The 12859-nt window shown below is 36.7% G+C and overlaps 1 long non-coding RNA gene across 2 annotated transcripts; it reads right to left on the reverse strand.

Annotated features, from left to right (window-relative positions):
- Positions 1 to 9152: 9152 nt before the first annotated feature.
- LOC122018476 lies at positions 9153 to 12297 on the reverse strand. 2 transcript variants are annotated; one of them, XR_006121788.1, is made up of 5 exons: positions 12079 to 12297; positions 11707 to 11973; positions 10845 to 10972; positions 9914 to 10069; positions 9154 to 9477 (listed from the first exon to the last, which is right to left on the reverse strand). It is a non-coding gene; the product is annotated as an uncharacterized LOC122018476 (long non-coding RNA). The 2 variants fall into 2 exon arrangements; XR_006121787.1 differs by having other exon boundaries at positions 9153 to 9477; positions 11707 to 12296.
- Positions 12298 to 12859: the final 562 nt, after the last annotated feature.

Consider the following 12859-nt stretch of genomic DNA (forward strand, 5'->3'; position numbering starts at 1 on the left):
ATTTTCAAAAACTGTTGTCGTAGCCTTTAAAAATCGTTGTCGTAGCCCTAAAAAAACATAAATGGACAACAATTTTTAAAAACCATTGTCGTAGGCCAAAAAAAACTGCTAAAAGACAACGATTTTTGTTAAAACCGTTGTTAAAAGGTAAAACAACAATGATTTGGCATAAAACCATTGTCGTTTCAGTGTTGTTGAATGAGGATTTTGTTGTAGTGTGCTTATCCCAAGCTTCATACATCGATACTATCCTAGCTCATTTTAGCATGCAAAACTCCAAGAAAGGTTTTCTACCTTTTCGGCATGAAGTACCTTTATCTAAAGAGATGTGTCCTAAAACATCAAAGGAGATAGAGGACATGAAGGCAGTTCCTTATGCTTCGGCTATAGAAAGCCTAATGTATGAAATGCTATGTACGAGACTGGATATCTATTTTGCCGTGGGCATGGTTAGCAGATATCAAAGTAATCCAGGACAGAGACATTGGACTGCCGTAAAGCATATATTAAAGTATCTAAGAAGAACTAGAGATTATATGTTGGTTTACTAGGCAGATGATTTACTCCTTGTGGGTTACACAGATTCTGACTTCTAATCAGATAGGAACAATAGTAAGTCGACCTCGGGGTATGTGTTTACTTTGGGAGGTGGAGTCATAGCATGGAGGAGTGTTAAGCAGAAATGTGTTTCGGACTCTACCATGAAAGCTGAGTATGTGGCAGCCTCTGAGGCAGCCAAAGAAGTTGTATGGCTCAGAAACTTCTTGATGGACTTAGATATGATTCCTGGTTTGCCCAAAATTATCATAATTTATTGTGATAATAGTGATGCAGTAGCAAACTCGAAGGAACCATGAGCCCATAAGGCAAGTAAACTCATTAAGCGCAAGTACCACCTAATACGAGACATCGTAAAATGAAGAGAAGTTGTTGTCGGCAAGGATGCATCAGCAGATAACCTGGATCTTTTCACTTAGGCCCTTCAGGCGAAGCTTTTGATGAGCATGTTGAGGGGATGAGAATCAGATGTATGGTAGCATATATGGCAGCATAGTTTTTAGTATAAGTGGAAAATTGTTAGGATGTATACTAAAAATCTAACTTTTTGTATGAATATTTATTTTGAAATGAAAATCACATTGGTCAAATGTCTGCATTTAGTAAAATGCAGTTGTCCATTTAATTTATATTGTAGATAACATGGTGCGTGATGTCACATAGAAGATCATGTTATCAGTTCCTTATAAATTATAAATAGTAGCTCACAACCAAGATGGATTGGGACAAACCATTGGAATGGTTGTAGTTTAATTTGGTACTAGTTTATCTTGACTATAAAATTACACTAGTACACTATGTGTGTATTGAGCAGGACCATTTGAGGTTGTTCCTTTTATACTGACTGCACAAAAAAACATAACCTCTGTTATTATGGATGTGCGTACTCTTAATCCCGATATAATAACAAGCACATATACTTAGTATTTATTTCTTTAATTTATCAATGGGTGAGATTTATTCGTTAAATCAATAGGCCCGATAAGTTGGGAAATAATATTATTTACATGGTGTGTTGTTAATTATAGAAGGAAACTGTGTCCTAGTTATCTAGGTTGATGATGTCCCCTTGAGGAGCTCATAAGGATTGTCATGTAAACCCTGCAAGTGGGCTTAGTCCGACATGACAATAAAGTTGAGTGGTACTATTCTTGGAGCTAGATATTAATTAAGTGAGTTGTTAGTAACTCATTTAATTAATGAGCATTTGATATCTTAAACACTGGGAGATTAATGCACTCATGATAAGAAGGAGCCCATAATGTAATATGAGATTGGTACGGTAGTTCAATAATAACTCTTTAGTGGTATGAGTTATTATTGATGGACTTGAGTTGGGTGTTTGGGTCGAACACAGGAAACTCAAGCTCATCAGGAGGCCAAAATCAATTTCTCCTCTCGGCTCCTACTGTAGCCTCTATAAAGTCTCGTGCTCACCCGTTTTGATTTTCCTTCTTACCCAAATGAGGGGTCGGCCACATCCTTGCTTGGTGCCCAAGCAAGGGGTCGATCAAGCCCTCTTGGTGCCCAAGATGTGGGTCGGCCAAGCCATGCTTGGTGCCCAAGCATTGGGGTCGGCCATACAAGAAGAGAAAAGGAAGTTTTGTTGAAAACAAAATTTTGTTAAAATCTTTCCTTTTATAGCTTTCTACAATGGATTAAAAGAAAATTTTTAATTTTGTTCAAAATCTTTCCTTTTTTGTAGTTATCTACAATGGTTAAAAGAGATATTTTAATTTTGTTAAAATCTTTCCTTTTTGTAACCAACCATTATAGGAATAAAAGGAAGAGTTTGTTTAAAATAAAATTTTGTTATAATCTTTCCTTTTATAGCTATTTACAATGGTTTAAAAGAGAGATTTTAATTTTGTTAAAATCTTTCCTTTTTGTAACCATCTACAATAGCAAATAAAAAGAAATTTTATTAAAAACTTTCCTTATTAGCCGCTAGTAAAGATTATAAAAGAGGAGGAGGGGATGCTCCTAAAACACAACCTATCTTCTAATTTCTTGCGGCCGGCTCTTCCCTCTTTTCCCTTTCCTCTTCATAAGGGTCGATGGCACTTGGAGAAGGACCTTCACCTTGTGGTCGGTTGCTTGGAGGAGAAGAAGAAGGAGGCCTCTTCACTTTGCATTCTTTGGTGGCCGAAAGTTTGGAAAGGAAGGAGAAGGTCGGGTGTTTTCATCTTAGTAGATCGTCGCTCACACAACGTCCAAGAGGAGGAGAGAAATACAGCAGAAGATCAAGAGATCTTTAAGATACAAAGAAAGGTATAACTAGTTAATTTATTCCGCAGCGAAACTAGTTTAGTTTTTCTTTGTATGGATCCTGAAATACCAACACAAGAGGCTATCGATTTTGTGTTTCGATTTTGATCTCTGTAGTTAAACCTAAGGTTACTGTAAGAAGTTTAAATATTCAATTTCTTTGAAAGGTTTTGTCTAGGAAGTGGTGGATGATCTCATACCTAAGAAGGTCGAGTGTCTCACCATGTTTAACCTGGAAGCTAATCTTTGAAATAGATATTTAATCAACTTCTGTAATATGGTTTAACTTCTGAAGAACACATGGGTTGAACTTGGAGTAAAAATGTTAAGTTTCGTTTCCAATCCAAATTTAACTTCTGAAGAACAACTTGGATTAAAAATGTTAAGTTTTGTTTGCAATCCAAGTTTAACTTCTGTAGAGGACATGGGCTGCTAGGAAAAGTTCTGTTCTTGTACAAATTTTGTACAAAGGAAATAGAACGGAATTCCAAGTAACACCCATCAGACTTAACTAGGACAGAAAATTGAAACTTGAAAAGTTTAAGTTACTTATTGCACCAAGCACAAAGAACTTATGATTAGGCCATACATAGGTTACTCCATAATCGTATTTATCAATGAAACTAGTTGATAGAATTAGGCGAATTCACTAAGGATTATGAAACACTGTCAGGCGCTCATGAACATAGTTTGCAGCATTTTGCTTGAGGACAAGCAAAGTTTCAAGTCTGGGGGTGTGATGTACGTAAATATTATGATCGTTTATGCATGTTTTAATGCACATTCACTTGCTTTATATGTATATATTATTTGCATGATCGCCTCTTTTATCATGTATTCATCATATATACTCTTTTGTTCAGATATCTGCTCTTTGTTTAGTTTTGTGTTGACAGGGACAACTTTCGGAGCAAAAACAGCAATTGTCGACGCACCGGAACGAGCCAAAGAACACGGCTGTGCAACCTCGCATAGTCGTGTGGCCAAACAGAAGAGAAGCAGTGCACGGCCGTGCAACTCTTGCACGGTCGTGCGGTCAACCAAAGGCAGATCAGAGCATGGTCGTGTATCCTGCACGGTCATGCCCCCCCCCCCAATGACCAAAGGCAAGCAAGGAACGGTCGTGCAACCCTGCACGACCGTGTCCTAGGAGCCGAGCTCAAAGTTCACACGGTCGTGCCAATTGGCACAGCCATGCAGCGCAGCCAGAGACAAGAAAAGGCACAGTCGTGCCATATTGGCACGATCGTGCCGCCACAACCGTGCCCTATCCTATAAAAGGGTTTTAACCCTTTTTCTCAAGGGGGGAGAGCTGAGAAGTGAGCCGTCAGCAGGAGAATCACCTTGGTGTTGTTCCATGCCGTCCAGGACATCGGTCCAGCAATCTTTCATCACCACATCAACTCCAGAAGCAAAGGATTGGATCCAAAGATCACTCGTCATCGTTGGATAAGCATATTTCTTCTTTCTCTCTTCTTGTTTGAGAATTGTATGTTTAAATACACTATGTCTTCGGGTTTTTCTCCAACGTCTATGGAGTAGAATCCTTGTTCTAGGATAAGGGAGTAATTGTGGATTAGTTTTGATGTAAGACTCATATTTATGCTTTATTTTATTGGATGATTTTGCTTGCTTTGTTTCGACTACTCGATTTCTATATCGTGTTAATTGATTGTGTAGGAATTTCCAATCTCGTAGAGGGATATCTTAGATTGTACACCCGAGGGGGCTTAGTGACAAGGGTAACCCGTTCACGGACATCTAGGGTATTTCCTTGAAAGGAGAGGCAACTTCTCCACACGGAAGTAAGAGATCAAACTAAGCTCCTTATTTCTTTCCTTAATAACACCAATTAGAGTTGCATTCTTGTGATCTACCGAGGCGCTCTAATGACAGGAGTTAACCGTAACAGGATTTCATAGGGATCTTCTTTGTTTGGTACTTAAGGATAGTTGCTTCAGCTTCCGGCGAATGCATGCTGATGGACAATGAGTATAGGATAGTATGTGATACATCAATACCACCACAATGAAACCAAACTCCTAGAACTCTTCATAAACCAAGTTAATTACTTCTTCGTTGCTAGTTCTCATTTTTGCTTCCCAATCTCTTTTCTTTACATAACTTACAACTATCAGTAGTTTAGCTAATCCTAAGTGAACCATTGCTAGTGCTTATAACCAGTGCTCGTGGGATCGATAATCTTTATTACTGACAACGAATCCGTGCACTTACGGAATCGTAACAATCGGGAGGAAGAAAGGGCGCCGGTGTGTGAAGGCTCGAGATGGGTTCGGCGTCGGGCGTAGTTGAGGAAATGAAGGAAAAGAAAATAAAAGAAAAAAGAAAAGAAAACTAGATATTTCCTCGTTTAAACGGGGTAGCCTAAACAGGCTTTCCCGTGGCCCAAATTTTATCCTCATAACCTAGACCATACGGTCTCCGAAAAATTCCAAGAAAATTTCTAAAAATTTCGAAAAATTCCATTAAGGTTATTCCTCTATTTAATTCCTCTATTTGTTGCCGAAAAATTCCTCAAAGTGTTAACTTTAACAAGATTGGGTTAACTACCCTTCTAATTAAACTTGACACTCTCTAAACTCATCTAGGGGGTAGAGAACACACTTTTAGGAACACAAAATTTATTTGTGCTCATTGGGTGTTCTAGATATTTATTAGGGATAACTTCCCTTAATACTTTCCTAATGACCTTTCTAGGTTTCATAGAAGTCTTGATCATACTAGACTCCTCACGGTCAACTCTAGGGATAACTGTTGGGATGTATACTATATGCCTAACTTTTGTATGAACATCTGTTTTGAAATATTTTGAAATGAAAATCACTTTGGTCAAATGTCTGCATTTTATATTTATATATATGTCAATGCAGTTGTCCATTTAATTTATATTGTAGATAACATGGTATGTGGTGTCACACAAACGATCATGTTATCGGTTCCTTATAAATTATAAATAGTAGCTCACAACCAAGATGGATTGGGGCAAATCATTGGAACGATTGTAGTATAATTTGGTATCAGTCTGTCTTGACTATAAAATTACACTAGTACACTATGTGTGTATTGAGCAGGACCGTTTAAGGTTGTTTGATTTGTACTGACTACATAAAAGAACAGAACCTCTGTTATTATGGATGTGCCTCCTCTTAATCCCTATATAATAACAAGTATGTATACTTAGTATTTATTTCTTTAACTTATCAATGGGTGAGATTTATTCGTTAAATCAATAGGCCCGATGAGTTGGGAAATAGTACTGTTTATATGGTGTGTTGTTGATTATAAAAGGAATATGTGTCTTAATTATTTAGGCTGATGATGTCCCCTTGAGAAACTCATAAGGATTATCATATAAACCCTGCAGGTGGACTTAGTCCGACATGATAATAAAGTTGAGTGGTACTACTCTTGGAATCATATGTTAATTAATTGAGTTGTCAGTAACTCATTTAATTAACGGGCATACGATATCTTAAACACAGGGAGATTAACGCACTCATGATAAGAAAGAACTCATATTGTAATATGGGATTGATGCGATAGTTCAATAATAACCCTTTAGTGGTATGAGTTATTATTGATGGACTTGAGTTGAGTATTCAGGCCGAACACAGAAAGCCTAAGCTCATCAGGAGGCCTAAACCAATTCCTGCTCTAGGTTCCTGTTGTAGCATCTATATAAAGCTTCGCATCCACACATCCAAGGTGAAGTTTTTGGTTTTCTCCACTTCCTTCCTAGGGTCGGTGCCACATCTTCTCTTCCTTGCTAGGGTCGGCGGTCTCCTCCACCTTGCTAGGGTCGACGCCTCTTGCTTGCTAGGGGTCGACACCTCTTGCTTAGATCCCTTCGTGGTCGGCGGCTTGGAGAAGAAGAAGAAGAAGAGAAGAAGGAAGAAGAGAAGAAGGCAACCCATCCTAGAGCCTCTCTTGGTGGCCGGTGATTTGGGAAAAAAGAAGGGAAGGGTGTTTGTCATCTTGGTAGATCGTCGCCCACACGACGTCCAAGAAGAGGAGAGGAATACAACAGAAGATCAAGAGGTTTTTAGCTACAAAGGAAAGATATAACTAGTTCTTTGATTCTGCTGCGTAATTAGTTTAGTTTTCTTTGTATCGATTTTGAATACCAACACAAGAGGCCAGCGATCTTATACTTCGATCAAGGTGTGCTTTGATCCGTCAAGAATTTGCTTGATTGATCAAACACATGTCTGATCGAACTGCGGGTTGCTAGAAAAAGTTCTGTGCTTGTATAATTTTTGTACAGGGAAATTGAAACAGAACGGAATTCCAGCGCCTTCAATAACTTCTCTTGTGACCTTCTTAGTGACTTTTTTAGGCATCTTAGAAGCCTTAGACACACTAGTATTTTCACGGTCAACTCTAGGGATAACCTCCCCTATGACATTTTTAATGACTTCCCTAGGCTTCAGATTAGTTCTATAGCTATATAGAATTATATGGTATGAGGGCATATTTTCTTTAGCTTTTGGTTTGTATCTCAAACCTCTCTTACCATTGAATTACTCTTACCTATCTACCTCTTGATTTTGCTTCTTTAACCCTATGACATTCTTTGTCATTTTCTCTAGGGTCATTTCTAATTTATTAAGCATTGACCTCAAAACTTGATTTTCTCTTCTTTTATCCTTGAATTTGGATTTTTCTTAATTTCCTTGGGCATTTTTATTTTTGGCATATACCTAAAATCCTTAGAGTTCTTACCTAAATTATTATCTACTTTCCTAGCCTTATGTAAGGTAATCTTAGTATGAAATGATTTATAATTAACCCTAAGATTTTCATATTTTCTATTTTTATGATAAATAACATTAAAATGATAAAATTTAGATCTAGTATATTCTTGATCATGACACAAAGAAATACTATTAACTAATGGTACCTTAGTGTTATTCTTAGAAGCTCCCCCTCGACTTGAGCTTCATCATTTTTTCTTAGTCGGATCTCTTCCCTTTAGGCATTGGTTCCGGTAATATCCCTTTTGATTGTAAGAAAAGCACACAATGTGTTCCTTTCCTTTGTGTACCACTGGGTCAACTTCCTTTGGCTTCTCTTTGCCCTTGTATGTCACTTGACTCTTCTTATTGGTCAACTTTGGATACTTGCTCTTGTAGTTCCTATTTCTATTTTTATCCTTATGAATTGAAATTATTATACCTTCATGAATTTTTCTTGTAGAAGTGACACTTTGTTCTTTCTAATTGATTCCGGATGATGAAGATTCTTCTTATTCCGATATCAATGATTTCTCTTCCTCAATCCTTGAGATGGATGTTTGTTCAATTTCTTCTTTGGATGTTGAACACCTTTAAACTTCCGAATTCTCTTCCTCTTGATCCAATGAGTCTCACTTTTTAGATTTTTCTTGATTTAGCAAAGTGGAGGGATTTTCATAGAACTCGACCAACTTGCTCCACAACTCATTTGCACTCTTATAATCCCCTATATTGCACAAGACATTGTCAGGTAATAAATTAATTAAAATTTTGGTTACCTTATCATTGGCCTAAGATTTTCTCAGTTGCTCCTTGGTTCACTTTCTTTTCTTGAGGAGCTTCCTTTGTTATCCATTGGAGCTTGAAACTCTTTCATTAGAGCAAACCATTACTCTATCTCTATTATGAAAAAATTTTCAACTTTGATTTCTAAAGATCGAAGCTTCTAATTCCGTAGGGTGGAGGTGCTCGGATATCGTATCTGAATTCATTTCTAAACCCCATTTTTGAACTTGAGCTCTTTTAATAATAATTTCTTGACTTTGAAATTAGGGCTTCAAGTTTCATTGTCTTCTTCTTCCTCTAGCTCATTTCTCTCTTAGCGATTAGTCCAATGAAGAGCAACCTCACTTTGATATTACTTATTAGGACACTCTGACAAGCTAGAAGGGGTGATTACACTGCAACAAATTTAACTTTCCATAGCACATAATTATGTTATCCTCAATGTGCATTGCATGTTGCACAACTACAAGCTATTGAAAGTCATAAGACATCGATAGCGCACACCGCGCACTACGTACTGCGATTAAGAACATTCACAACGCGCACCATGTGCTGCAAATAAGAGCATTAGTAGCGCGCACTATACACTACTGTTAAGAACATTTGCAATGCATGTTACGGATAAGAGCATTCACAACATACACCATGTGTTGTAGTTAGAATGTGATATAATTATCAACATCATACAATTATCCTTAATATTTATTTAAAATATATAATCCAAATTTAAAATGTAGACATCATTACAATTCATTTATCATATAAAATAAAAATAAAAATTTTCAAAATACAATCAAAAGCGAATACATAATTTTAATTTTTATCCATCTAATAAATATTTGAGTCAATTTTGTAAATGAAATACTAATGATACATCTTTTACATTCAAAGCTAATATAACATTAGAAATAATTGAAAAGGAACTTATTATCGCAGATAACTAAAAAGATTTACTGGTGCACATAATTATATACCCTCTCTGTGCTTAGATTTATCAACTGTCAAAGAAAGTCTACATTGTCTCTCTTTATCCAGATAGCTTTGGATTATTTTGTCCTGTGAATACATGAATAGTGCACTTCTTCAATTTTGGGATTGCACCATGAGGAACCTACAACAAGCAAAACAACATAACTACTAATAGAAACAATTGTAGACTCATACAATCCAAAAGTAACAAAATCATTGCGTTTAAAAAAATTGAGCAGGATTGAAATTTTGAGCAAGGATGCACCAGTTTTATAATGATATATACTGGGATATGGAACAACTCCTTGGCTATATCATATCAGCCCATAATTGTACAGTTAGATGTGTGTCAGTTAGTACTGAATCCATGTATTGTAGTGTTTAACATCATTTAGTATTGAATCCATCACATACATCTTATCAATGCATGTGCTGAGCTATATGAAATGAAATGCATACATTATGAAATGCTATAATGAAATGCATACATTATTGCCTACAGAAGCTAAGCATTTCCGGTCCTATTAAGCTAAATCGATAAAAATAAATAAATCATATCCCCCAAATAAAATAGTTACCACAAGGTAAAGATTTGAAGACGAATTTCCTTTCTGCATCAAAAATGACATGGCAAAGAGTAGGTTCTTGCCTAGCTAGGTCCATTACCAGGACCTTGTGGGCAATACACGTCCACTACATCAGCTGAATATAAAAAGATATGCAATTGGATTTCCCTGCCATGAATAAGCAAAGGATCATTTAGGTAATATAAAGTGTAATTACAACATGAAGTCAAGCAAGAATAAAATAAACATATGCAGAGAAAACAAGGCTAAGGCAACATTTGGTATTTAGTTAGTGCTGACCATCTCATTTTACTAGGGGTTCATGAACAGTTCATTCAACTGTGTTTTTTATTGGTATATGATGTGTGTGAAGTGATTTTTTTGTCTATTATGCAATATTTTCATGTTTGATGGCTAAGCAATATAGTAAAAGGGAATGAACTTTATGGTGATGAAGTCACTTCTGTTGGACCAACAAGAACAGAGTTTGAGTTAAGAGGAACAACCTATTTGAGCATAGGATCTATTGTTTGTATATTAAGAGCCCTCAGTAGGCCTTGCATTAATGAGAGGTTTTTGGGCTATGTTTACCTTAGGAGGCAATTCCAATGCTTAGTGTACTAGGTCACTTGTGTTTGAATCTGTCTCATAAAAGCAAATTTCACACATTAATACAAATAAAGCAGGTACCTTGAGCCGATTCCACTAGCCATTTAGAGAAAATAAAAGTGAAATATATTACAAAGGCTTAGGATCAGTCAAAATTTAAGTAAAGAACATTGGTAAAGGGCTTATTTTGAACAACTTACTATATTCTGTATACCAAAAGTTTAGTATATAGTCAAAAGAACGTTGAACAGAAAAGTCATATTGTCTCTTAAACAAAATAAGAACAAGATGACAATAGTTATCTAAGTCACAAATTAAAATGTGAATGTATTACCTGTATGAGGTGCCACACACAATGCCATGCAGAACGAGAAAAAATAGGAGTCATCCCTTCAACCCATCTAACATGACAACTTGGAAACAACCCAAGATCCTTTATGCCAAAGCAAGTTACCAATTTACCTAAAAGGGCAAACTGAAATCATGGTGCCAACTTCCAAGAATGCATATAATAATGAATAAAGAAAGCAAGGAGAATACAACAGATTAGCAAGCAAGGAGAATAGTACAGATTAGCAATCCAAAAGTATTTTTCTTTTCATTGACAGGAACATTAACATGTAAAGAAGGTTTAAAAAAAAAAAAAAAGTCAATTTCCCAATATCCAATTGAAGATAATTTAATACAGGATGTGCCTATGAATGGACTAGCAGTTTTAACTTGCAAATTAATAGATAATAATGATTCATGCACTAAGTTACTATACATGGTGGTGGTACTCAAGAGTTTCCTCAAGATCTTTAGAGAGAATGGTCTTTCTTGCACAAGGCAATGTAGAGGTATAAGCATATATGAACATTTGGTCCTTCAATTTAGTGAAGCAGGTTCTCGATCTATAAAAACATTTTTTTTCTTTCAAGAATTCATCACATATCATATGATACAATTAAACACAAACCAATCATCCTAATTGGTGAGTCTCCATGAACGACAAACTCTCCCATTTGTAGTTGTAGTTGATTCCTCCTTGCACGATGGCTATATCTTTACAACCAAAGGAATCGTCAGATCACTAATTCTGTAATGCATATTCATATCAAGGGTTCCATGTCCACAAACATAGAAGCCTAAATGCAGATGCACATCTAAATGATACCAAGGCTTCTTGAAAAAAAGTTCAACATATAAATGCAAACCTTTCTCTGCACGCATAGGGCTTCAGGAGGTCCCTAAAAACACATAGGATCGGTGGTAGACTCGATGTTGATGACGAGATTCAAGCAGTAGAGAGACGGGAAATCGTGCAACGGCGAAGGGCCTAATGGGGGACTAAGATGCGACGAGGCTTGGTGGGATCAGCGGTAGAAATGGTCACGACGAGATGCTCCGAAAATAGGGAAGAAAGGGCTAGAGCGCTCGCCCGCGGGTTCGGCAAGGGAGGGTTTTCGATGTATGATTCGGTGCTGGCAGGATTAAAAACACATGGGTAAGACTTTTAATAGCGAGCACAGAAAGCGTGCCATCAAAATTTTAATTTTTAAAATTATGTAATATTTCTAATAGCACACTTTGCGTGCTACACATAGGATCGGTGGTAAACTCGATGACGATGACGAGATTTGAGCGGTAGAGAGTCGGGAAATCGTGCAACGGCGAAGGGCCGAACGGGGACTAGGCTTGGTGGGGCCGGCCGCAGTAGTGGTCACGACGAGATGCTTGCAGGCGACTGAGGGTTGAGGATTGCGAACTAGGAGTAGGGATTTTCCAGTCCGCACATGTCTTGATCCATTATAATTATCGGAGGAATTTAATGGTCATCATCTACTAAATAAATGAAGATCATTCAACCCTTCTAATTATTGAGGATAAATCTTCTAGTCTATAATTTATGAAATAAGGGATGATCTACTATTGTAAATCTTTGATTTGGATGGATCCTACCTAGGGTTGGAAAAATTCCCGAAAATCCCGACCCTTCCCGAATCCCATCCCATTTCCGACCCGAAAATATTCCGACCCGACATTTTCCCGACCCGAAGGTTCGGGATTTTTCCCGTCCCGATCACTATCGGGAAAGGGATCGGGAATTATTTTTCTCCCAACAGAAATCCCGTCCCGACCCGATTATATTATAATATTATTTTTTATATTAAAAATAATTTTTTTATATTAAAAATATTATTTTTTTATACTAAAAATATTATTTTTTATATTATATTTTTATATATTTTAAGCATCTAACTATTATGTTTATTTTTTTTCTCTCCATTTTTCTCATACTTCATCATAATTTTGTTTCTAAATAATTTATTGGCAATGTATGAAGAGGATAATCAATTAGTTTATTTT

Source organism: Zingiber officinale, chromosome 9A (assembly GCF_018446385.1).
Source record: "Zingiber officinale cultivar Zhangliang chromosome 9A, Zo_v1.1, whole genome shotgun sequence".
Classification (NCBI taxonomy): Eukaryota; Viridiplantae; Streptophyta; class Magnoliopsida; order Zingiberales; family Zingiberaceae; genus Zingiber; species Zingiber officinale.